The following is a 27981-nucleotide window of genomic DNA, read 5'->3' as shown; positions in this document are numbered from 1 at the left end:
AAACTTTCATAGTTTCACCGTCTATAATTGAGGGGTCTAGATGCAAAACCGGACATTTCCACTTTTTGGTCAAAACTAGTGGAATACACCTCTGTAATCTGTGATTAAAGGTCCATATATTAACAATTTGACAAAGAACAAAATTAGACAGTTCCTAGTAGTAATTCAGTGTGAAAGAATTGGTTCAGATGCAAAAGTGGACTTTTTCTCCAATTTGAGATAGGGAAAAGTAAAGTTGTAAATTGTTTTTTTTTTAGTTTACTCAGAATGACAAAGTGAAAATGTCCGGTTTTGAATCTAGAGCCCTCAATTGAAACATTGGGAAACATATCGAGTAATATTTTAATTATTAGAGTCCAGTGAACTTTCTACAGTGATTAAACTGTATATTGCAAGTTCATAGTTCCTTGTTACCATGAAAGTTATTGATGACTTGTATATTTTGATGAGATTATAAATTAGCCAAAGGGACTATTTTGAGTCGCAGTCTATTATAGAAAGTTACCTGACTAACAACTATAATGTAATTATCAGTAACTGTCAATAAAACCATATTCTTACTCCACACTTAAACCATTTATTTACCATCGTCGATCGAGAAAAATCGGACAAAAGGGCATTAGAAAACAATTCGATCCTGATATTTACATCGAATTGTCCAAACGTGTTATACACGAGTATTCTCCCTTCTTTATATTTCTTTGTATATCTGGACCAAGAGCTAGCAACGTCGAAAAAAAAATCATTTTAAGACGGCTGATTCTTTCATATTATATTGTTCCCTATGCTTCCTCGACCACCGTACCGGCCATCTGGCTACTGATACAGGTTGCGTTCATTACTGCGCAGCACGCTTGTACAGGTAAACATATCGAATTTAAAATTATCTATTGTAAGACGAAAAATTTTTTTGTCAATACTTTTAAACATTATTAGAAATATGAACCGTAATTGTAATGTACATGAAGTATGAAGTAATGACAAAAAATTTTTCGTCCTAAAATAGTTTAAAATCAATATACAGGGTGATTGATGAGCGTGATAAAGCTCAGTAGATCCGCTCTAGTAATAGATAGCAATAAAAGTTTTTTTTTGCTTTATGGCATAGACTTGTGTGTCAATTAGCCAGTCACAACTTTTTGTTTTCTATTCATACATAAAGAAGGCAATGAGGTCCTTAGAGTTCCATAGCAAACTCTTCCACAGCTCTCTACTCAGTTCAAAAGCTGCAGCTGGCCGCTATGGACTGTCCAAGTTGCTCACCATATTTTTCCATTATACATCTTCTTCTTCTTCTTTTTTCATATTAACATAATATATCAAATTATCAGGATTCAAAGTTTAGAGGTTAATTTTAGTTTCACAGGTAAATTTCATTAAACAATCATATATATTTTTGCTATTCAGAGACAATAGATGGGATACATTGAAAGGTGGAAAAACATTACATTTTATTAATTGTATATAATTATATAAAATTATATAATTATATAAAAATTGTGGCCAACTTTCAGCTTCACATTACGAAATTAGTTAAATTGTAACAGGGTGTTCGATAACATAGTGGCAGACCAAACTTATGTTTTTTAAATGGAACACCCTATATTTTATTTTATATTCGAAATCCTCTTAACTTCCCCATCACAAAAATATAAAGGTTTGTTATGTTATATAGGGCTTTTACAAAGTGATAACCAATTTTTTATGAAAATTCTAACAAGTTCAGCTCCCTGTATAAATAAAAAAAAGCACAACAGCGATGGTTTATTGGTACCATATTTTTTTGTTGATTGTGAAAATTTTTAAGAATTGTTCATATTGCTAATTTTCTTTATATCGAATACAGGGTGAGTCAAAACGCAAGTATATTCTTTTAACAGAAATTTTAAATAGAACAGCCTGTATTTTATATTACTATCGAAAAATATCATTACCGTACTTTAATTTTTGTATAATATTCCTTATGCCTAAATTTGTCAGTTTTCGAGATATTTTCATTTTTCAGAGCAAGTTATTAATTAGGGTGTTCTATTTAAAATTATACTGTGAAAATAATGTACTTTCGTTTTGACTCACCCTGTATTCGATATAAAGAAAATTAGCAATATCAACCATTTTTATAAATTTTGACAATCAACAAAAAAATATGGCACCAATAAACCATTGCTTTTGTGCTTATTTTTATTTATACAGGGAGCTGAACTTATTACGATTTTTATAGAACATTGGTCATAACTTGGTGAATACCCTGTATAACATAAGAAACCTTTTTATTTTTGTGATGGGGAAGTTAAGAAGATTTCGAATATAAAATAAAATATGGGTGTTCCATTTAAAAAACAAAAGTTTTGTCTGCCACTATGTTATCGAAAACCCTGTAACATTCTAACTAATTTTGTAATGTGAAGCGTAAAGTTAGCTACAATTTTTGTTATTAACTTTTATTGCTATCTATTACTATAGCGGATCTACTAAGCTTTTTCACACTAATCAATCACCCTGATTTTGTGTTTACCTGTACAGGTGTGCTGCGCAGTAATGAACGCAACCTGTATCAGCAGCCAGATGGCCAGTACGGTGTTCGACGAAGCATAGGGAACAATGTATATAAGAATCAGCCGTCTTAAAATGATTTAGACCTAAAAACTTAGACCAAAACATATTGAACTAAACTCGTATGTTTGTTGCATTTAAACCCATAATATCGCCTCACCGCCTTTATTTGCTTTATATAGGTACGTATTTGTTGTTAGCGATATTATCGAAACGGGAAACTATTTTATAGAATAGTTGTCCTTGAAGAAATATTGTAATGCCAGTTGTGGTCGGTTTACTATTATTATCTCCAATAATGGGCGTTTACCTGCAATATCAATCAGATTCGATGAAAACGGTTTTAATTTCTATGGCGTATTTATTGCGTGTGCAATAAACATATTCTTTGATCGCTATCTTAACGATTATCGTTAAACGTGGGAAAAAGATTTTTTTATTTACTTGTGTATAACGTATTAAGCACCCTTTTGATTTAAGGAGTATTAAATGCAACTATAACTTCTGATCTACTTACAATGAAAACCTGGTCTGACTTTAATTTACTCTCTTTTAACGTGGATAAGACAGTAGCATTATGGTAACTGAATACTAGAATACAATATGCCCATGTTAAGGGAATTTTGTATATATTGCTACAAAAATATATTTTTCATATATTTTTTAACACTATACCAATGTTTAGGTGTTTAAACGTCGCTAGTTTTTTTATTGTTTTGCAATTATTTTTTTTTTTTCATATCGAAATTTTTTTTAAAACCCCTCAATCTGGGCATATTGCCAACCCTTGAAGGTAATATGCCCAGTCGAGTGAAGGTAATATGCGCGTACCTAAAACACTAAAAGATTTGGAAATAAATATTAAATTACATCATATACTTACAAAATCTTATATTTATTGACACTATAAAAAAACATTTAACCAAATAAAGATATTAAACAACCCTTTTTGTAAAAACTAAAATGTCAAAATAAAGAATTTTGTCAGCCCTACACATTCTTCATGAACGTACTGTACACATATAAAGCATAGTCGCATGTCTTTTATTTCAGCTTTGTCACAAATTTTGCAAAACCATTTCGCTACGTCTTCTGATTTTTTGTTTTTCTTTACCAAAGAACCCGGTAGAGTTTGTTTCGTGCCTTTATTTATATCTGTTCTTGGACCTGTGCTAGTGGTAAAAAATACGCTAGTGGTAAAAAATACTTTTTTTTACCACTATAGTTCTGCTATTTATTGCCTTCCTTCTATTTTGTGTATTTTTTTTTCTCATTTTTTGCCGGAGTGTCAAGCATACCCGTAAACGATGTGTCCAAAGTTTTGCCCTGGCAAGTTTTTATTTCTTCAATATTACTTTTTTCTTCTCGAAGATTGTTATTCTCTTTGTTATGAACCACCAAATCATTTTTTTCAGAATTCATAAGGAAAGTTTCCTTTTTTTATGAAACTCATTTATTGCCAATTCAACTTCGCCGCTGTCTTCTGATTCCGAAGTATAACTGCCAGAACTCTCAGTTGATGAATTTTGTGTTTTAGACTTCTTTTTCATGTGAATTTGCGTCTTTTGGTATTGTGGCAAACAGTTTTGTTGGGAAGAGCTTTTTGAATAGCTTGCAGTAGGTGGTGGAGTTTTCTGGCGCAGATTAATGGGTCCGCTATCACAATCACTTGATGATGTTTCAGTTCTAGGTTTCTTTTTTTTTTGTAATCTTGGGTCTTTTGATATTTTGGTACATTTTTTTGTTGAGAGGAGTTATATGAACAGCCTGGAGTAGGAGATGGTGTTTTCTGGCGTACATTAATGGGTCCGCTATCACTATCACTTGATGATGTTTCAGTTCTAGGTTTCTTTTTTTTTGTAATCTTGAGTCTTTTGATATTTTGGTACACTTTTTTGTTGAGAGAAGTTATATGAACAGCCTGAAGTAGGAGATGGTGTTTTCTGGCGTACATTAATGGGAGTGGGATCAATGTTCTCAATTTCTGATAAAATACTTGGAGCAAAAGCAACTTCAGGTATAGCATCGGGGTTATAAGGAAATATTCCTGTTGCAGAAAAGCCAGATTTAATGTTAGAAGGTGTCAATGTCTTGTCCCACACTATCGAAAATATTTCCCCAAATCGCTGCTTTGTTAAAGCACGTTCTTTGTATTTGGTCCAATACAACAACACTTGTTCGTCCCAGTGGTGTTCAAAGGAACGAAACACAGCTTTGTCCATCGGCTGGAGTTCATGAGTTGCGTTGCTAGGAAACACAGAAGGGTTATTTGATATTTCTCGGCAGCTTCGACAATTGAAATGTCTAAGTGACATGAGGCTCCATTAAATATTAAAAGACACTTTCCCTCCAATTTATATTTTGCCAAATGCTGCAACCAAATAATGAAGGTTTCCACATTCATACTGCCTTTAGGGGTCATCAACGCCAACGTGCCATGAGGCAAATTATCTTTCCATTCGGGCTTCATGCGCCGTCCTTCAAACAAAACGGCAGGAGGAATGGTGGTGCCATTGGCGTTAGCACAGCTAACAATAGTTATATTTTCCCCATGTTCCGGAGCAACCAAATGTACGCGTTTCGCGCCTTTCTTTGCTAGAACGGTCTGTTGATGATGCAGACTGAGTCTGCAGCCTTTCACGTCCACATTGTAAATTCTTTCAGGTTTGTCGATTAAATCTAATTCTTGAATTACACCCCTTAATTTGTCGAAATAGTCTTTTACTATGAACTTGTTCAATTCTTGCGCCCGAGCAGGATTCATATTTTGTGCTTTCCTTATCGATATTTCAGGGTGTCTTTGCAAAAATCCTTTTAACCAATAACGTCCAGCCATTTTGGTTCCTTGTGAAAAAAATTGTTTTGTTCGCAATAAGTAAACACACATTTTTTCAAAGTTTTATTGCTAAGGGGATACCCAACTTCTGCCAATCTAACAATTCGTCGAGACAATTCGTTTTCTTGATCTATATTCAAAATAGTCTTTCTCCCCATTTTTGCCTTTATGGTACTATTTTTTTCTACATAGCGTTTCAAAGTGCGTCTAGAAATATTATAGCTTTGACTTGCCGCATTGTATGACATTCCATTCATTACTGCTGCAATTGCGGATTCTAGCTGTTGATTGCTCCATTGCGACCGTCTCCCCTTATTTGTAACACGAGGCTATCTAAAACAAAAAAAATCAATAAATTAACTGTTATAATAAGCTGGCAATATGCCCACTTGAGCAAATTGTCAGCATACACTATGGGAATATTGTTTACACATGATGATTAATACATTTTCTTAAATTATAAAAACATTTTGAATAATATTATATTTTATTTTTACTTACATTTTAAGTACTCTATGGCAGACTAAAATCACTTAATGTCGTAGACAAACTAAAACGTTTAAGTGCAAGACAGAGGTGAAAACTGACGTCAATTTTTATAAACACGCTCTTAAAAACCACGTACAACTTTACTGCACCACGGCAAGCTCACTAGCTCACAACTAAACTAACCTTGCGGTCGGTCACGGGCTTACAGTCTGTCTACCCAACAGAAAGAGTAATAAAAACGCGTGATCAAGGGATCAGGCACGTGCTTCTTGAAAAATAACGAAGAGTGGGATTAAGGTACTTACTTCGCAGAAGTTGTATCGGTCAGTTATCGGCATTGTATACAAGGGCGTGAATTAAGGTATTTCGAATAAATATTGTGATTTGTATTGTGGACAGAATCACGCAGTATAAATATTGGGGGAGTCAATTTAGATCGAAAACTTGCTTTTTTCGGAAAAAATCAAAGAAGCTTATATTTTTCTAAAACCGTTTTTGTTGATTTACAAATATGTTATATGTATAATACCTCCTTTTTACATAGGAGGAGTAATTCAAATTTACCGCCGTAATGCTTTTTTGTAATTGATCCAACCACAGGCCAAATTTAAATTACGGAAACCCAACATCATTTTATTATAATTATGATAACAATTTAATTTTTCAAAATATACATTTTTTAAGACGTCGTCGTGTCATTTGATTTAAATATTTGAGATTTTTTTAATGAAGCATCGTTTATTATGATGTTTGAAAAGTAAGTTGAGCATAGTATATACAGTGTTTAGGTTGGAATAAATTCATTTTCTCTAGAATGGCCGATTTTGGGGAGAAATACCGAAACAGGTCAAGTTTTATACTGGTATATACATATATCATAATAGTGAAGTCATCCATCTCGGCGTGATGACGTAATCGATGATTTTTTTTAACTGAGAGTAGGGGTCGTGTGATAGCTCATGAAAGGTTATTTAATTCTCTATTTAGTAATATTAATATTAAAATATTTATACTGGCTGTCCATTTTTATTAAAAATTAAATTAATTTGGACAAAAAAATTATTTATTTCAAATATGTTACTGCTGTCAGAAAACAGGAAAAACATGGTTATTTGACAAATAAACATTGCCTTAGTGAAAACAAATGGGGTAAGCTACCATCACTTACACATTTAAGTTTACATGTTTATAATGTCCACATTATCTAAAGTTAGTTTGTAGTATTTTGACTCTCATAATTTTTACTCATTTTTAAAGCCACTTCCATGTTTTATTATTGATAATACTTTTTAAGGAATTTCTATTATTTCTGTATTGTATTAAACATTTTTAGGTTAAGCATAATATCAGATTGAGGTTAAGAAGGTATATTTTAAAATTGTATTCTCTACTTCTACCCCAAATGTTAGAAATTGTTTAAAATTAACACTATATACAATATTTCCCGTACAGTAGAGCTTGGGTTATTTACATTTTAGCGGTACCTCAATCTTTTATAACGCTCCCAATAGGGCTTTTCATCGATTGTCATTTGTTTGGAGCTTCTGTCGTGTGTCACATAATATTAATATATCTACGTCATACGTCTTCAGTTTGTATCATTGGAAATACCAATAACGTACGACGTAGATATATTAATATTATATGACACATGACAAAAGCTTGAAACAAATGACTGTGAATGAAAAGCCCTATTCATCCTTTTAAATTGTACGTTTTTCTTCATTATTACGTACATAATATATTTTTATAAATTAATCGTTTATTTCAATTTTTGTCTGTAGAAAAACTTTTTATTTTATTTTTCTGGTACGCCAATGGTTTAAAAATCACAAAGTGATGGTAATATAATAGGGTTTGTTCCAACAAGTAGCCGAACCGGCTGAAACTCTCAGCGAAAAGTCGACCAGCACGAGTAAAGAGGACAACACTGATGACTGTATTATTGTTCTCTCACTGACCAACTGTTTGCCACGAATTCTGACTGTTTGACTGAAGTTTTACTGCTTGTAGGCAAAGTCCTAAATATTTCATGAGTTCACATGGTATTCACGTGATTACTCCGTCTTTTGGGTAGACAAGGTATAGTTATATTAGGCGTTCAGTGTCCAGCGCCTCCTTCCCCGAATATCAAATATTAAAGCAAAAAATGGAAATGGGCATATTACATACCAACATGGGCATATTGTATTCAGGTACCTTATCCTATAAATGAGCTCTTAAACCCTTACTTCTTAATAACAGTCATATCAGCACCGTTGATTCTGCATTGATAACTGATTTCTTGCTATTTTTTTAGATAACAACCTCAAATGGTCCCTTTATTGATTTGTTAAGTAAGAAACTCGCTCCAGCTTGCTATGCAATAAAATCTGTTTCAAAGGAAAACAAATTTTAACATATTTTTGTTTATTCAAGTCTCATCTTAGATATGATCTTCCTTTTTGGGATTCTAGTACAGCTGCTCAATTTGATGTTATTTTTAAATTACAAAATAGAGCAATAGAATATCTGTTTGAACTCTCAAGAAAGTCAAAGATCACGATATTCTAACAGTTCGTTATTTATATATTTTAGAAACTTGTTAATTCGTAAACACCTACATGTCTTTCCAGCAAGGCCTAATAGGCCAGGGTAATAAGACAAAAATATACCCTGTTCGTGACACTTTATCAGCCAGGGTACTGAAGCATTTTTTCGACAAGTAATACCTATAGGAACAAATTGTAACTATTTCCTGCGTAGGATCTGGCGGCTATTTTTATTTATAAACCATTAACTGTCAAAAACTGGCATTTTCCCTTTTTTTCAAATCAATGGAAAACAGTGAAACTTATGATTTTTTTAGTACAAATATCTTTGAGATTATGGAAAAAGCTTTAAAATGACATATTACAAAGTTTGATATACTCATTTATTGTTAATATAATTGCGAAAAAAGGTCGGAATTGCAAAAAAAATTATTTTCGCAATAACCGTTGTAAAAATTAGTGTTTGTACAGGTTTGAAATTTTTGTCAAATGAGGGTTCTTTGGTGCTTAATATGTGATAAAAATTTCAAAGCGATTCATTCAATTGTTTAAATTTTATTCGAATTGTTTTTCTCAGAGATCATTTTTTTTGCAATAACATAAGTCAGAAAAAAAATGACGTTAGAACCATTCGACCGGTGTCAAATGGAAGAACATGAGCTATATTTTCAACTTGGTTTAAAAAAAGCAAATGAAAAATGCATTTATTAGTAATAAATAATTATGCAAAAGTATCGTAAATCTTTCCTTATAAACTTTTTGAATAACTTTTTCCAAAAAACTTAAATTTTTTACTCTGTTTTAAGTGCACAACTACCAAGTGATGTTATTTATATCATAATTGATAAAAAATTGTAATAAATATATATAATTTCTTATATAACAAGATAAAAAGTTTATAAGGAAAGATTTACGATACTTTTACATAATTATTTATTACTAATAAATGCATTTTTTATTCGCTTTTATTAAACCAAGTTGAAAATATAGCTCATGCTCTTTCATTTGACACCTGTGGAATGGTTCTAACGTAATTTTTTTCTGACCTATGTTATTGCAAAAAAAATGCTCTCTAGGATAAACAATTTGAATAAAATTTAAACAATTGAATGAATCGCTTTGAAATTTTTATCACATATTAAGCACTAAAGAACCCTTCTATGACAAAAATTTCAAAGCTGTACACCAGTTTTTACAATAGGTATTGCGAAATTAATTTTTCTTGCAATTCCGACCTTTTTTCGCAATTATATTAACAATAAATGAGTATATCAAACTTTGTAATACGTCACTTTAAAGCTTCTCCCATAATCTCAAAGAGATTTGTACTAAAAAAACCATAAGTTTCACTGTTTTCCATTGATTTGAAACAAAGGGAAAAATGCCATTTTTTGACACTTAATTGTTTATAAATAAAAATGGCCGCCAGATCCTACGTAGGAAATAGTTACAATTTGCTCTTATAGGTATTACCTGTCGAAAAAACGCTTCAGTACCCTGGCTGCTCGAGTGTCATGGAAAAAACCTTATTACCCTGGACTATAATCACATAATTGAAAATAAGTGTTTTCTATTCTGTGGCCTAATCAGGACTACTCCACCAGAAATTCAAGCTTTGATGTTTATTTACCGATCCCGTCCACTGATCTTTTCAAACAAATGTATATTATATTCCGCAAAAAAAAACTATACAACCATCTCCATTTGCAACTTAAATCTTTTCCCAAATTCCGTAAAATGACAAAAGCTTTTTTTTCTAAAAGATCACATCATTCAGTAGAAGAGATTCCTAATGAATAACTAAGAAATTACTGTGCCTCTATGTACAAGTAACTAAAGTATTTTTTTTATTCAGATCCTATTGTTGTATTTTATTTGTAGTATGTTCAATTTACAATTTATTTAAATTTTGCAGTAACAATATATTGTTTTTGTTTTACTTTCATTATCTTTTATTTTGTAATATTGACAATTTATCTAATTTCATAATTGTTATTTTCTGAGATTTCCATAAAATTGTAAAATTTTCAGTGACTATAATGCATATTTCTATTCTATTCTATAAAAGAATTTTATTTTTAGTGTTATAATAGGAAATGTTATGTTTATATGGGATTAAACACAGTTTAGCCCAGTAAATGAACGGGAAATACGGCGATACCGTGTAATTTTCAGGGGCAACTCCGAATTGCATGAAAATTTGGATTTAGGTTCTACTTACCCTCCACTTCAAAGTTGAATTTGTCCCATTGGTTGCTTTTACTTGGGGGGTGACAGTCACCCCTTCTCGGGGTTAAAAAAACATACGTTCTAGATAAGACCGGAAATGGATAAATTGGCTGATTTTAAGCAACTTTTAATCTATAGAGTTTTTTATGTGAGTCAATAATTTTCGAGTTATTTGCGATTAAAAATGTTTATTTTTCGACAAAAAAACTACATACGTTTTCAGACGGTTTTTCGCAAATAACTCAAAAAGTAAATATTTGATCGAAAAAAATATTCCTAGCAAAAATGTAGCTTATAATAAACCGAAACAAATGGTATATCAGTAAAGTCTATCAATCGAGTAAAAACAAAGTTGTAGCTCATGGAAAACACGTTCCTATTCGTCTAATTTCAAATCGAATATTTTAAGGTGAAATCACCGAAAAATTAAGCACTTTTCGGGAAAAACTCATTCAAACTTTTGTTTATAAGTGTTTATAAAAAGATTTATTTTAATTGTTTATACAACTTTCTAGCATTAAAAATAAGCGAGTTACGCTCAAAATAAAGTTGGCCCTCTTTTTTTTTTTTTTGGAGAAAAAAATTATGAAAATCTCCACGTGTTTAGCTCCCCAAATGAAATTAATCGCTACCGCTTTACAAACAATTTACTTATTTATCTATTTTTTATATGATCTGTCGGTCTTACCGGGTTAAAGTGCTTATTTTTAAAAGGGTTATAGTTGAAAAAGCTTGAATGGGTCACTAATCACGAGTGTATGCAAATTTTGAACAGCCATATCTTCCAATTTTTGTCTTACGGAAAAACAAAATAAAACCAGCATATTTATAATAGCAAAACCTACATTTTTTTACTCGTTAAGATTTTTCTTATCACTAATATTTTTAAGTTATTTTGAAAAAAGGAAATTTTTCAAAAATTTTTAGAATTTTTTTTTAATATAAAACCAAATTTTTTCAAAAATAAGCACTTTAAACTAATAAAACTTACAGATCATATAAACAATCCACATGGAGTTAAAATAAATGGTAAAGCGGTAACGATTAATTTTATTTAGGGTGCTAAATAGAGGCAGGTGTTCACGATTTTTTTACCAAAAAAATGGGCTAACTTTTTTTTCAGTGTAACTGGTTTATTTTGGATGATAGAAACTTTTGTAAAAAACAAATATTATAAAGCTTTTTTTTAGATACTTTAAAAAGGCTAATAAGCTTTTCCCGAAAAGTGCTTGATTTTTCGGTGATTTCGCGTTGAATTATTCGATTTGGAATTAGACGAATAAGAACGAATTTTTCATGAGCTACAACTTTGCTTTTACTCAATGTATAGACTTTACTGATACACCATTTTTTCGGTTTTTTTATAAGCTACACTTTTGCTGGGAATATTTTTTCGATAAAATATTTACTTTTTTAGTTATTTGCGAAAAACAGTCTAAAAACGTAGTTTTTTTGTCGAAAAATCAACATTTTCAATCGAGAATAAAATTTATAGAGCGAAAGTTGCTTATAATCTGTCCATTTATCCATTTCCGGGCTTATTTTAAACAAGCGTTTTTCACCCCCCGAGTAGGGGTGCCTGTCACCCCCCAAGTAAAAGCAACCAACGGCACAATTTCAACTTTAAAGTGGAGGGTAAGTAGAACCTAAATCCAAATTTTCATGCAATTCGGAATTGCCCCTGAAAATTACACTCCAAAACGGTCATTTATTGGGCTAGTTAGGTTGTAATGATAATTACGTTTTACCTAAAAAAAAAAATAGCTCACGTTTCGATTTCCACTCCAAAAATTCGTTCAAACGATTAATGGGAAAATGTCTTGAAAACGTGTGTATTCGCTTTTTTGCGTTTTTTTTTGGGAATAAGTTGTAAATAAATGTATTTTTGTGTATTGTGTGTTGCATATGTATAGTGTATGATTGAGACGTGTTTCACATTTTTCTATCCTCTATTGTTTGAGCGCATCCATCTTCGTTTCCCGCCCACATTCGTGGGGGGTCATGTTTTTTGTCATTCGATAAACTGATTTTGAAAAATATTGAATACATATTGTTCAGTTTTTCGATCTGACGTTCATTTTGCGAAATATCACGGGGTTAATATTTACGATTTTAAAGTTACTACCACCCCGGGCGGGGTGAGCGGGGGTCGTGTTTGATATCATTCGATAGATTTTTGGAAAATATTCAACACGCATTTTTCAGTTTTTCGATCTGTTGTTCATTTCACGAGATATTCGGTTTCTTGTGAAACTTTTTGACTCACGCATTTTCTTACGCCCCGCTCAAATCGTCAGATTTTTGAAATATTATACACTATTCTTCATGTACTTTAACTTATCTCGTCTTAATCTGGCGCGCTCAATATTTTCTAAGGATAGATTTTTTTGCGGACTGCCCCCGACGCACACCCCTGTATTAATAGTCCATATTATATGGTAGGGGTAAAAGATATCTTCCCATGTAATTTTCTGATACGCTCGAGTAACGCGCAAAATTCCCGCTTGGGCTCCCCTACCATTATATTAATTATGTAATTGTGAATTTGTGAAACTTCTTATAGTATTCAAAACTAATAACGGAAACTGTTGTTGATGTGTTAATCAGATAGGTTTGAGCAGACTCATTTATATTACCATTTTCAACAATAAGTTCAAATATCTTTACGAATAGGCTTATACAAAACTGACCTCGTATATGTAGGTGACTAGCTACAGTTACTTTTAACATAACAATTGCAAGTGAAAAGAGATTATTAAGAAACATGATAGAAAATAGCTAGTTTGCAATGACTTTTTAATATCAAGGTGTTTGTTAGCGGTTGGTCATGAACACAGAAAGCAATTATAAGAAAGTTATTGTGACAGTTTACCATAGGTTGGTGAAATTTAATGCAAAGTCCATTACAGACTGATATCAATGGTGTAGATCAATTGTGTGTCAAAACAATTGAAAAGAAAATGTAGATCTATATTATTCGCGTTGTTAAGTCACAACGACGAATTCTCGTGAATTTCGGCTGAACTAGCTTTGAGGGTGTTTTCAATGTCAAACGCTGAGCGCACATGCATTTGAAACAAGTAGGTAATATGCATTATTTATTTTTATTTCTTTTAAATTAATTATTGGGCAATATAAAATGATTCTCATGGAATCTCCACCTTTCAATAAAAGTTGGCGTCTATGTTGTATAAGATGTATAATGTTTGTAAAAAACATGTCAAAATAAATAATGAATATTACCTACTTATTTCAAATGCATATGCGCTCAGCGTTTGACATTGAAAACACCCTCGAAGCTAGTTCAGCTGAAATCCACGAGAGGTCGTCATTGTGACTTAACATCGCGAATACTTATTTATAAAAATATTTTTAATGTTTTTTAATATTACTTTAATAAACTGATGCCAGAAGGAATGTAGAAACATGAAAATAATGCTAGATAACAACATTATGAACACGTCAAAAATTGGTTTAACGAGTTTTAACGTCGTGGCACGTCGGTATTTGATATACAGTCCCAGGTGATCCGACAACGGCTATCACGGAGGATAACGCAAAAGAAATCCGCGATCTCGTATTGGCAGACCGTCGAATTAAGATGCGCGAAATAGACCAGGGCGCATCTGTAAAAATATTAGTACATTTGGACGTTGAGAGGTGACTCAAATTTTTTTGCAGAAATTGTTTGAAAATAAGTCAGATAATAATATTTGAGTTATCCTCCCTCTCATATAGGTCCGGAACACTGTTTAAATAATCAAAATGTCAGAAAATGAAGGAAAAATTCGATATTTTTCTTCGTTTCTTGATTATAACTTTAAAAGTATTCATTTGCGAGAAAAGTTGTACTGACGTAAAAGTTGCGTAATTAAATTTTCTACAATATAGAATTGGTTAAACATTTAAAAAATTGTCACTCTTGTTGCGAAATAGCAATGATTGCGAAAAAAACATACAAAAACAAGTATTCGCATTTTACGTTTTTCAACCATTTATGCTACACTTACGACCTTCATATTTTACCGAGAAAAACTTTATGATACAGTAAAACAACACTGTAAATTTTATTAAGATCGGTTCAATTAATTTTGCAAAATAAATTTTGCAATCCAGCTTTCGCAAAAAATTCATTTTTTCAAAATATTACAGGACTGAAAATAAAGTAGATAGTAAGTTGATTTTTTTGCATATAGAAGCGAACTGTATCTTTCATTTGCAATTTGCAAAATTAAAATCGATTAACTACCACGGCGTCAGGAATTTTTTTAAATAAACAATAATTATTGGTGTTACGCGCAGGACAGCGGATAGTTTGCTCTGATTGGGCATTCCAATGACCTTTGATAATGATTGATACATTTTAATTTTTATTACATTTCGATATAAATAAATAAATTTGTTCATTGCAAAATAAAAAACATACCCTATCGTTTGAAATAACACTTTTTTTAGCAAAAATTTTCTTTGTTTGTATATTTTAACTTAGAGAATAAAAGTTTATTATTTTTAAACATATGCAATTGTTTAAACAATATTTCACAAACAATAATAAAATTAGTTTGGTTTTTGTGGAATTAAAATATTAAAATACAACAAAATATAGAGTAAGAAAATAATATGTTAGATAAAGATTGGAAGAAATTTTGGTGGAAATCAACTTGTGTGAATCGAACACCGCTGTCCTGCACGTAGCACCAAAAATTAATGTTTATTTAAAAAATTTCCTGACGCCGTGGTAATACTTCGATTTTAATTTTGCAAATTGAAAATAAAAGGTACAGTAGATTTCTATAAGCAAAAAAAATTCAACTTGCTATCTGCTTTATTTTCAGTCCCGCAACATTTAAAAAAAATGAATTTTTTTGTGCGAAAGCTGGATTGCAAAATTTACTTTGCAAAATCTATTAAACCGATTTTAATGAAATTTACAGTGTTGTTTTAATATAATCATAAAGTTTTTCTGGGTAAAACATGAAGGTCCTAAGTGTAGCATAAATGGTTGAAAAACGTAAAATGCTAATACTTGTTGATGGATTCGACCGTTACTTAATGGAAGTTCATTTTATCTCACAATAAAACACTGAAAAACGTTTGTTTTCTATACTTCCACAAAATTTATTACAACTATGTTATTACTACAGCTGTTTCACTTTGCACCTTTGGAGAAAGGCACTTTGCCGAAACAGCTGTAGTAATAACATAGTTGTAATAAATTTTGTGGAAGTATAGAAAACAAACGTTTTTCAGTGTTTTATTGTGAGCTAATACTTGTTTTTTTATCGTTTTTTTCGCGCAATTATTGCTATTTTGCAACAAGGGTGACTATTTTTTAATTTTTTACCAATTCTATATTGTAGGAAATTTAATTATGCAACTTTTATGTTATTACAATTTTTCTCAGAAATGAACAGTTTTAAAGTTATAATCAAAAAACCAAAAAAAAATCGAATTTTTCTTTTATATTTTGACATTTTGATTATTTAAACAATGTTCCGAATCATTTTGAGTGGGAGGATAACTCAAATATTATTATTTGAGTTATTTTTAAGCAATTTCTGCAAAAAACAATTTGAGTCACCTCTCAACGTCCATCTCAAAACAGATGAGCCCTGGACTAAAATAGCTGAGACACTAGTAAGCTCAAAAGATCGCGTGGGTCATATGCACATCCTTCATTAAATTTTGGACATAAGAAAACTCTCGGCGCGATGAGTGCCGCATTATCGCACTCCGGACAATAAGTGCAACCATGCACTTCCGAGCAGTGTCTGATACTGTTTAAGCGTAATCCAAAAGAGTTTCTAAATTGTTTCACAACATAGACGAAAGATGGTTCCACTGGTATACACCCAGAGACCAAGGAACAGTCAATACAGTGGACATCACCCCGTGAACGTGCTCCGAAGGGGTCGAGTACTGTCCAATTGCTCAGAAAAGTGATGGTCACCATTTTCTGGGATTCACAAGGTGAGACCGAATTACAGAAAAAACATCCCCAATTAGGGAAGAAAACAGTATCTACTCTTTCACCATGACAACGTACCGGCTCACACCTCCGCCATCGCCATGGCCTTTTAGGTCGAATTGACATACATCAACAACATCATTGGGGCTACAAAATCGCCGCTTTGTGGATCCACAGAGTAGCACTGCAGAGTGGTTCGTCTGTTTTTGTGCTTTAAGTCAAATGAGAAATGAAAGAAAGAAATGAAAGTCAATGGAATAATAACAGAACCCATAGAAACAAACACAGGAATCAGGCAAGGAGATTCACTAAGCCCTCTACTGTTTAACGTAATATTGGATGCAATAATAAAACAAGTGAAGAAAAAAGGAGGGTAAAAAATGGGCAATAGAGAGATAAAAATACTCTGTTACGCTGATAACACCGTGTTAGTAGCAGAGTGCGAAGACGACCTACAAAGATTATTGCACGAGTTCAACATTAACGCAAAAGAAATGAATATGAAAATATCAGCCCAAAAACCAAAAAGCTTAGTAATTGCCAAAGAACCAATAAGATGCAAATTGGAGTTAGACAATCAAATTATACAACAAGTAATGACTTTCAAATATCTGGGAATTAATCTATCAGCCGACAACAATATCGAAGAAGAGGTAAAAGACCAAATAATTAAAGCCAGTAGAATGGCCGGATGTCTAAACGACACAATTTGGAAAAACAAACACCTAAGATTGGAAACAAAGGCCCGAATATATAAGTCAGTTATTAGGCCAGTTATGACTTACACGACCGAAACAAGACCAGATACAAGCAAAACACGAAGACATCTGGAAACCAACGAAATGAAGATCTTAAGAAGGATTGCTGGAAAAGGACTACAGGATAGGGTAAGAAGTGAGGAAATCAGACGCATATGTGGGGCACATAAGCAGGATGTCTGAATCAAGGATAGTAAGAATAGCCAGGGACAAGTCACCGTTAGGCAGGAGAAGTATAGGACGCCCAAGGAAAAGATGGAATGTCAGCTTAGGGGCAGAATGAAAGGTGCCGTTGAAGAAAAACAGGCAGTACTGCCTATATAAAAGAAGAAGAAGAAGAAGAAGAAGAAGAAGGAGAAGAAGAAGAAGAAGAAGAAGAAGAAGAAGAAGAAGAAGAAGAAGAAGAAGAAGTCGAATGAGGAGTCCGTCACCACTACGGAAGCCTACATTGCAGACCTCGAAAACACGGGAAGAAGGTGTTTTGAGACGGGAAGAAGGTGGAGCATCGAGTATCGAGCTAAAAGGAAACTACGTTAAGAAATAAATCACCACTTTTCCAAAATTCTCGTTTCTCTTGAAGGCTAAGTACTTCTCGGACCACCCTAGTATATTTCATATGCCAACAATATTGAAAGTTTATTTTTTGAGTCCCCTTTGGACTATTATTGATTTAGTTATTGGAGCATTAATTGTTAAATACTGCTTGACAATCAAAGATATGTAAATATTCTTAATCTGTTACAGATCGTGCAACACACGACAAGCTTATCGAGTTGACCACATGATCACTTCAACGTAAATCCTATGTAAATATATTTATTGCGTGTATCAATGCGATAAGTGCATGTGCGCACAGATGTTTGGGATGAATCACAGTGTGTCTCTTGTCATCGCCAACTGCATGCATATTTGAATTATGATTAAATAAATAGAGTGTATTCTTCGGCAAGCCCGAGGTTGTGGAGGATAAACACCGGGTAATATAAATTGTCACGATTTTCTTTTTTTTTTTCTTCTCTACCATAGAAAGTAATGCAAAAAATTAGATCGCAGCATGTTAACTAGGGAAAGAATTCACGCGTGAATATAATTCATTAACGTCAATTATTAATTGAGTTATTGGTTTACTTTAGTAATTATAGGAAAAGGACACATGATAATTTATTTTGATATTATTCGAAACCTGTTTACCTCGGATAATGAAATCCGATACAGAGATAAATATCTCTACAAAGTTGTGTTTTCCAAATATCCAGCTGGTTGCAATGGTTCTGAGTTCTCCTTTATTTCAAGTACATATTTTATTCCTAGATAGATCCCTGTTCAAGTTATTTTCAATGGTCGCCCTTTACCGTTCTTCTCATTCGATTTATTCCGCCAACTTTCTTTATGTTATGCCTTTATCTTGGTATTTATATTCCTCTTTTTCTTTTGCTTATTATTGGTCTCCATATAGTCACCTCCGCTGTTCTTGCTTCTAATGAAGCATTTAGCGCATCTCCGTTTAAAGGTAAGTATGTGACTTTCTGAAGCAACATGAAAACTGGAGCAACGTGCGAACCTCCATGAAAAAGATGAACTATTTAAAAAAGTTAAATATTTTTCCGAGAGTCCAAGGCACAACTTCAAGCCATTCAAGATTATAATGGAGAAGTAAAAACCGACATAGATAACATTGCAGGGACCTGGAAAAATTTCTACTCAGAATTATACAAAGAGAATTCAAAAATTGCGTCAGTCTCACAAACATGTAATCACAGCGGCAGAACCGCTCATTTCATCATCATCACCATCAATCAGCCCTTTGCATCCATTGCTGGATATAGGCTTCCCCTATTTCCTCCACTGTCTTCTGTTCTGGGCGTTTTGAATCCAATTTTTGGTGATTCTTTTTATATCGTCCGTCCATCACGTGGGTGGTTTTCCTCTACTTCTTTTATCGGCTCTTGGTCTCTAGTCGAGCAACCTCTTTGTCCATCTCCCATCTCTGGGCCCAGTCGCATTTAAGTTTAGCCACATGAAATAAAATATATCTAACTCCTTTTCTCAATCGTAGTTCTTCGTTTATTATACGGTTCCGCAATGACACACCAATCATCGACCTCTCCATGTTACGTTGAGCAATTCTTAGCTTTTTAGCAGATGCGATTGTTAATGTTAGAGTTTCAGCATCATAGGTTATAACGGGTAAAACCCATTGGTTAAAGGCTTTCCTTTTCAAGCAGATTGGAAGATCACTTTTGAATGCGTCTATGAGTTTACCATATGCGACCCAGGAGAGGATAATTCTTCGTTTCAATGCGCATGTTTGATTATCTCTCGTGATTCGTATTTCATGACCAAGATGTGTACTTTTTCGCAAACTCCATTTCGCTTTCATTAATGACAATGTTTTCACTGGTTACCAGGTTTGTCCTTAGCTTTGTCTTAGATATGTTAAATTTTAACCCAACCTGAGAGCACACTTCTTGAACGTCTTGCAACATTATTCTACCCTTTAAATTATCTGCTAGTAGAACTACATCGTCTGCGAAACGCAAGTTTGTTAGATTTGCTCATTTATGCCATACATTTTGCAAGAATAAGTAGAGAAGGCTGTCAACCAACTAAGAAATAAAGATCCCCAGTGATCAATGGCATACCAGTAGAGGCTCTAAATGCACGGGCGAGATTTTCGTAGGTACTGCAGCGGGTTGACGGGTTGACTAGACATTATGCAACATGATATGAATCACAGGTGACTTGCCTGATGAGTGGTACGAATCAACCTTTATCTGTATTGATAAAAAAAGGACCACTAACTGGGTTCCAGATAGTGAACACTAGAGAGATAACAGAAAAAGCGAGGGAACACAATATATCAATGCAGCTCTGTTTCGTAGATTACACAAAGTTTTTCGTTTCAATAAAATTGCATCTCTTCTGAAGTATAATGGAAAATGAAGATTCGGGTGAGAAAATTTCTACACGAAGCCATCCATTTGGCACAGGACCGCAGATAATGGAGACAGCAAGTATCCATTATTGGCTTAGGTACATTGGAGCAAAACCACGGCCTGACCAGAGCTCGCTCTAGGAATGAGGAGGAGGATGTGATTTTCTGCATACATCTTAAACTCTCATCGTATTGCGAATACACGTGTTAGTTTTTTTGTCTACCAATCTTACTCGGAGTGTTTCTCTATTTTTCTCTAAAGAGAAAATTTCGTCGAATTTACCGATTAGTATAAATTTTGTATCCATTTCCAAATTGTGTTATTTGTTTATTATCTTGTGATTGACTTGGCTTCTGTAGAGGAAATCTTTGACCTAAATATACGTATTCCGTGACTATCTCTATATTTCCTTCCTCAAATAGGATCTGACATATTAGATGTTAGAGGTTTGCTATTACTTTTTTTGTTTTTGTTATCTGCTTTTTGATCCTACCACCTACTACCAAGGGGTCATAGATGGTAATTATATAATAAGGAAATAAGGCATAAGAGGTAGAAGGTAACCATAAAATCCAGAAAACCATTTCTGACTAGTTCTGATATTTATGGCAATAATGTGAAAAGAATTAGATAAGCGTGGCATAGCTCGAAACGAGAAAAAAAGAAAAATGCATAATTGGTGAAAGGCAACCGTAAATATGTATTTATGAATACTTGGTCGTCATCAGTAAGATGTAACCAAGCTGGAATAGGAACAAGTTAACTAAGAAAGGGCCACTACAGGAGCAATGCAACCATTCTTTGGCAATGGTGTCAGAAGGGACTGAATTCCAGGGGCAACAACTAACAGATCTACGAAGAAAGCTACAACTACCTAAGAAAAGGAATGCCAAAACGTCGTATATATATAAACGGCAAATAGAAACAAAAAAGAAAATGCAAAAGACAAATTATTAAGTAGAACGATTAAAAAAGGATGAACTAAGTTAGCTAATAGGCTATTGATTATGTTCAAAATAAGAAGGCTAAAAGGAACTACAACGTTACTTACTTACTTAGTCCTAAGCCTTTCTACCTTTAGGTGTAACGCTGGTGGAGTTGAGTTTGGCATTATAGTCTCCATGCTTTCCGATCTTGCGCTAGGTTTCTTGCACTTACCAATGTCAATCCCTTCTTCTCGACTTCTTTTCTGATTCCATCTACCCACATAACTCTTGGTCTTCCTCTTTTGTTTTTTCTCTGCACTCTCGTTTCGAACACTCGTTTTGTTAGCCTCTCGTTCGACATTCTACACACGTGCCCGAACCATCTAAGTTGTCCCTCCACTATTTTTTCATTGATTGGTTCTAGTTTTAGGTTTTGTCTAATTGTTTCGTTTCGTATTTTGTCTGTCCTCTTTCTGTTTGCTATTTTCCTCAGGAACCTCATATCCATAGCATTGACTCTGGATTTTTGTCTCCCCATCAATGTCAATGTCTCGCTCTTATACATGATTGTTGGTCTAACTACTGATTTAACGAATGCCGTTTTTACTTTCTCCGGTATCTCTCTGTTTTCCCCAAAAATGTTGTTTTCATAGCGTTAAATAAGCTTCCTGTTCGTCCCATTCTCTCGTTTATTTCCATGTCTTGTTTACCATTTGATTCGAATATTATTCTTAGGTATTTAAAATATTCCACTTGCTCTAGTTGTTTCCCGTCTAATTCTATTGCGTGTGTCTTCCTCCTATTTGAAATTATCATTTTTTTTGTTTTCTCTGTATTAATTTTACTAAAACAAAACTAGAACGTTAACGGGGTTTTAGTGTTTCATGTGGTCAATGGACCTCTAAATATGAAAAAACATAGAAGTGCTACCATTTAAAGGGGTACGTTTTTGAGAAAGGGGTTAATTAGTCCCTAGACACAGGGTGCATTAGGGTGAGTTTCTATGCACTTTTGGTACAAACACGTCTACAGAGAAATTGTTCCAGGTTAAATTTACTATCGAAATATCATCTTTTAAAGTCAAAAATACTTTTTTTACAAAATTATATTAAACAAATTTAAAAAAAAAACACGAAAGTAAACAATTTTGTTTTTTGATCCATAACTTTTTTCCTCGGGGACATAGGTATAGGCATGCTTTACAGAACAATAACTTCTATCCTTCCTCTTTAAAATGACGTTAAGTAGAATTTTTTATAGTTTATAATTTCCGAAATATAATTTTTTAAAGTTCGCCACTCACAGCATTTTTGGGTCATTTTCCCTATTATTTCGCAAATATTGTTCTGTAACTTTTTTCTACGCAGTCTTAGGTATATGCAATGGTACGTTTATTAGAAATGGAAGTCAATTGCCTTTAAACTCCTCTATTAAAGACGGTTGCATAACTAAGGTTGTATGAAAGCTTATTAACTCCAAGAGACTTCTACCAAACGTCATTTTAAAGAGGAAATATTATAGTTTTTTTTCTGTAAAGTAATGCCTATACCTATGGGTATGTAATGTATATCCCCGTGGAATAAAGTTATGGGACAAAAACAAAATTGCTTTCTTTCGTGTTTTTTTTGCTTTTTTAATATAATTTTGTAAAAAACATATTTTTGACTTTAAAAGGTGATATTTCGATAGTAAATTTAATCTGGAACAATTTTTCTGTAGACGTGTTTGTACCAAAAGTGAATACAATTTGCCCTAATGCATCCTGTGCCTAAGGACTAATTCACCCTTTTCTTAAAAACACATCCCTTTAAATGGTTGCACTCCGCGGTTTTTCATATTTAGAGGTCCATTGACAGTATGAAACAATAAAAACCCGTAACAGTTCCTAATAGTAGTTCCTTTCTAAAGTACATAATCAATAGCCTATAATGATGAAACAGAAAATCAAGGCAACTGAAATTAATGATTCTGAAATCGAAGAAAAAAAGTTACTTATTACAATAAAGCAATTTATAATACAGCAATTATTGTTCGTTTAAGTTATTTGGACTGTGTATAATCAAAATAGCAAATAGTAGTAACTTTTAATGCATTTGAAGTTCGTAATTAAATCCCGCTGGGAATTTCGTAACCTTCAAAGAAAATATTTATTTTCATCAACAAAACAAGCACAACATTTTCACTTCGCAATTTACATTAATTACATTTTCCATGACGTAGTTTCACAACAAGGAAAATATGAAATGTGTAGCTGCTTTCCTGCTCAAAGAAAGGTTTTTCTACTTTGTGCCTAGAATTTTCGACGCTCCAAAGCTGTTTTAGTAAATTAAAAACATTATTATATAAAATATTGTTGTCGCTAACAACGAGTAAATTTAGAAATTATTTATTAAATATACCTTTAATGGATATTCTTGATATGCTTGGATTATAAGCTTTCATTAATTTAACACCTCATTTGGCATTCTACCTGGTATAGTGACGGAGCAGTTATATGCGCGGTCGGACGAACCGACGGAAAGCCTAAGTCAAATTTCTCACTTTTAGTACCATCCTTGGATTATAAGCTTTTATTTGACACCTCATTTGTCATTCTACCTAGTATAGTGACGGAGCAGTTATATTCGCGGTCGGACGGACCAACGGACAGACAGCCTAGGTCAAATTTCTCACTTTTAGTACCATCCTTGGATTATAAGCTTTCATTTAACACGTAATTTGTCATTCTAGCTGGTATAGTGATGGAGCAGTTATATTCGCCGTCGGACGGACCGACGGACAGACAGCCTAGGTAAAATTTCTCACTTTTAGTACCATCCTTGGATTATAAAGGACGTGATTTGGGAATTCCCCGCATGTAAAAGTCATTACATGTTCGTCAAATTACTTTCTCGGCTAAACTAGTGTAGGCTAGGCCGTACTAGGCGAAGGATTTCCTGGCTGAAAAATCTACGTACGGGGTTCAACACAACCACTACAAATATTTTCAAAGCAGCAGTGTGAAAAGTAGAGATTGCCATGATGGTCGCCAACATCCGAAACGGATAGGCACTACAAGAAGAAGAAGAAGGCCGTACTAGTTTATCTAGGACAAATTAGTTTGAAGTGTGCGTCTTTATATCAGGATAAACTAGTTTGGCCTAGGCCAAACTAGTTTGGCCTGAAGTGTGTTTATTTATATCAGGGTAAACTAGTTTGGCCTACGCGCGATAGGATAAACTAGTTTGGCCTAGGCCAAACTTGTTTGTTCTGAAATCGGGTTTGGCCGGTAACATATATAAACAAAAGAAAGTCGTGTTAGTTACCAACACATAACTCTAGAACGACTGAATAGGTTTTTATGAAATTTTCCACGCATATTAGACCGGACTGAGAATAGGTTATTATTTATTTTTCATATCCGTACGTCATAACGGGGGTTGCTCCCTAATATATATTTTTTATTTTTTTGGTCACACTGTTTTTTCTTAATTTTGTATGATGTGGAAGGCAAAGGTAAATACAACCCTAAATTTTCACTTTTTTATCTTCGACCGTTATTTTTTAATAGCCATCTAAATTTTGGATATCAGCCATCTAAATGGCTGGACCGATTTAGCTAATTTTGATGTTGAATTATTTGTGGAAATTCAGGGAAGGTTTATACGGTTTTATATAATCATTTTAGTAGCCACCAAAATGTGTACATCTATATGTATAAAATGCTCTTTTTGTCGTGTTTGTTGTCATACTCCTCTGAAACGACTTGACCAATTTTTATGAAAGGCAGGTATATTCGACCGGACTGGAAGTAATAGATCTGGATCCCACGTATGAAAAAAAAGTTGATTAATAGCAAGCTGAAAATTTGTTAATAGCTTAAGGGTGTCTAGTCGAATAAACTTTGATATATGGGAACACTGAAACAGGGGCAGTTTTAATTGTGGAACTGGTTAAAAATTTGGAACGGTCACAGCACGAAAACGGCACATTTATTTTGTCCGACAGAACAGACTTAAACTCTCCAAACAGAGATTAAACTCTCATGAAAAAATCAGACTGCTATTTATTACCTGTCGCAATTCCTGTCATTTGACATATTCTACATGTTCCACTCATTAAAACGCCCATTTGGTGATAAATAGCAGTCTGATTTTTGCATGAGAGTTTAATCTCTGTTCGAAGAGTTTAAGTCTGTTCTGTCGGACAAAATACATGTGCCGTTTTCGTGCTGTGACCGTTCCAAATTTTTAACCTGTTCCAAACTGCCCCTGTTCCAGTGTTCACACATATCAAAGTTTATTCGACTAGACACCCTTAAGCTATTTACAAATTTTCAGCTTGCTATTAATCAACTTTTTTTTCATATGCGGGATCCAGACCTATAAAGTGTTATCTATATTTCATAGCCCTACATCATAAGGGGGTTGCACATGACACCGTAATTCTCACCAGAATGACGTAAAAAATACGAAATTAAGTAGGTAGACTCCTTGCTAAATTCCGAGCAGAACCGTACTAAAATTTTTTCTCTAGCACAATCAGTGTCAAAAATACAATATATTAAACCGTAAAAATATTCTTAGGACAGAAGAATAACGAGCAACAAATTTCATAGAAGAAAAGTGCAACTGTTTAACTTTTGAACTTAAATTGGGCAAAATATATATTTTTTAATTTTTCGTAATTTTCAAAAAATATCTCTAACCGAACTTTTCTGACGAACGGCAAACAGGAGAAAAGTTCTGAGCACACGAAAAGAACAATCAGCAAATTATAAAATTTTATTTAATTTTAATTAATTTTGTTTAATTTTATTTAATTTTATTTAATTTAAGTATTTTATTTATTTTCGTTTATTTCATTTTATTTTATTTTTAATTCCATTTATTTTTTTTATTTTATTTTATTTTATTAAATTTTATCAATTTTTTTAGATCCTATTTAGTTTTATTTAATTTTATTTTTTTTTTAAATTTAATTATTATTTTGATTTAATTTTTTTAGCTTTATTTGATTAAATTTAAATTAAGATGATTTTATTTATTTTTATTTAATTTTGTTTATTTTTATTTAATTTTATTTATTTTTATCTAATTTTATTAATTTTATTTAATTTTATTCAGTTTTATTTATATTTATTTACTTTTATTCAATTTTAATTTACTTCATTTACTTTTTTATTTAATTTTATTTCATTTTATTTAATATTTAATTTTATTTTGATTAATCAACACCTATATAGTTGGACAACCCCGAATCCAATCATAAATACAGGGTTGTTTTGAATGTAGATAAAATAAAGCTGTTATATTCATTATAAGATAAACAAATTTAAGATTGTAACTGTCGCACTACAAACTTTATTTTGTTACTTCTAACTAAACTTTATTACTTCAAACATAATGTGTAAATAATTAAAAATAATAATAAAACCTCATTCTCATCGAGCATTTTTTGTTTATTAATTACGAATTCCTTTTGTTTATTTTAAGTGTATTTTATACAAAAGTTTGTTATTGAGGCAGTACGAAGTCTGCCGGGTCAGCTAGTTTATATATAAAATTAACTAGGTATATAGTTTATTTTTTCCAATCTGTCTTTTTATTCGTTTCATTTTCATATTTCATTATAAATTAATGTCTTTTAAAATCCAAAAATATGTTCTTTTCTTTTTTGGTTAGTTCCCGATTGTTCATCATTTGTATATATTTTGTGTTTCTTATGGTTTTTAATTTATTTTTACTTTTCATAACTGCTAGTTTTTCTTCTTTATTATTTAATTCAATTAAACATAAATCGTCGATGTATTTACTGTTTCTTCTTCTTTACGTGCCTATCCTTTAAGGACATTGGCGATCATCATGGTCCATTTTACCCTGTTTGCAGCGGTTTTGAAGAGGTCTATTGTTGTTTTTCCATTTCATTGCTTTAAATTTTTCAACCAAGACGTGTGTCGTCTACCCGGTCCTCTTTTTTCGTCTACTTTCCCTTGTGTAACCAATCGCATCAACTAATATTTTTCCTTTCTTAATATGTAACCAAAGCAGCTCATTTTTCTTTCCTTCATAGTATGTTAAGTATTTCTTTTTTTTTTCATCTTTTTTAAGTTTTCGTGTTTGTTACGTGTTGTGTCCATGATATTTGTCACTTTCTACGATAACACCACATCTCAAAGCTGGAAAGTCTTTTTTCAGTTACGTCCAGCCATCAACTCCATTTAAAAGGGCAGATAATACGTAGCATCTCAATACTCTAGTTTTAATTTCTATTCCCAGCTTTTCCATTTCACAATACTCTTTTCATCTTATTGGAAGCGATTTTGGCCATCTGAATAAGTCATTTTATTTCGAGGCTGCGGTCCCATTGTTCATTTAGCTCACCTCTCAAATAATTGTGTCTGGGTACTTTCTCTAAAGCTTTTCCTTTAAAGTAGATTGTTTCCTCTTCAATCTTGTACTCACTGACAATTATGGTTATAGCGACACGCTTCATTTAGTTTTTTTAATTGCTAATTTTAAATATTAACTTTCTTTCCTAAACGACAATAATATGGGTCATTAAAAATTCACATGTGTTTCGCTCCTAAATACAAAACCAGATTGTTTAAAATTAATGGTTTTTTCAGGAAAACACAAATTGCCAGATTGACCACGCTCTTTATGTCAACTTCTTAAAAACTACAGAAAGGTTCTCTCAGCTTTTAAAACGCCAGATTTGGTAATCTATCGCCTTTTCTGGTCACATGGTAGAACCGCTGACATGATGAAATAATA

Source organism: Diabrotica virgifera, chromosome 1, assembly GCF_917563875.1.
Source record: "Diabrotica virgifera virgifera chromosome 1, PGI_DIABVI_V3a".
In the NCBI taxonomy this organism is placed as follows: Eukaryota; Metazoa; Arthropoda; class Insecta; order Coleoptera; family Chrysomelidae; genus Diabrotica; species Diabrotica virgifera.
This window is presented reverse-complemented; position numbering follows the sequence as displayed.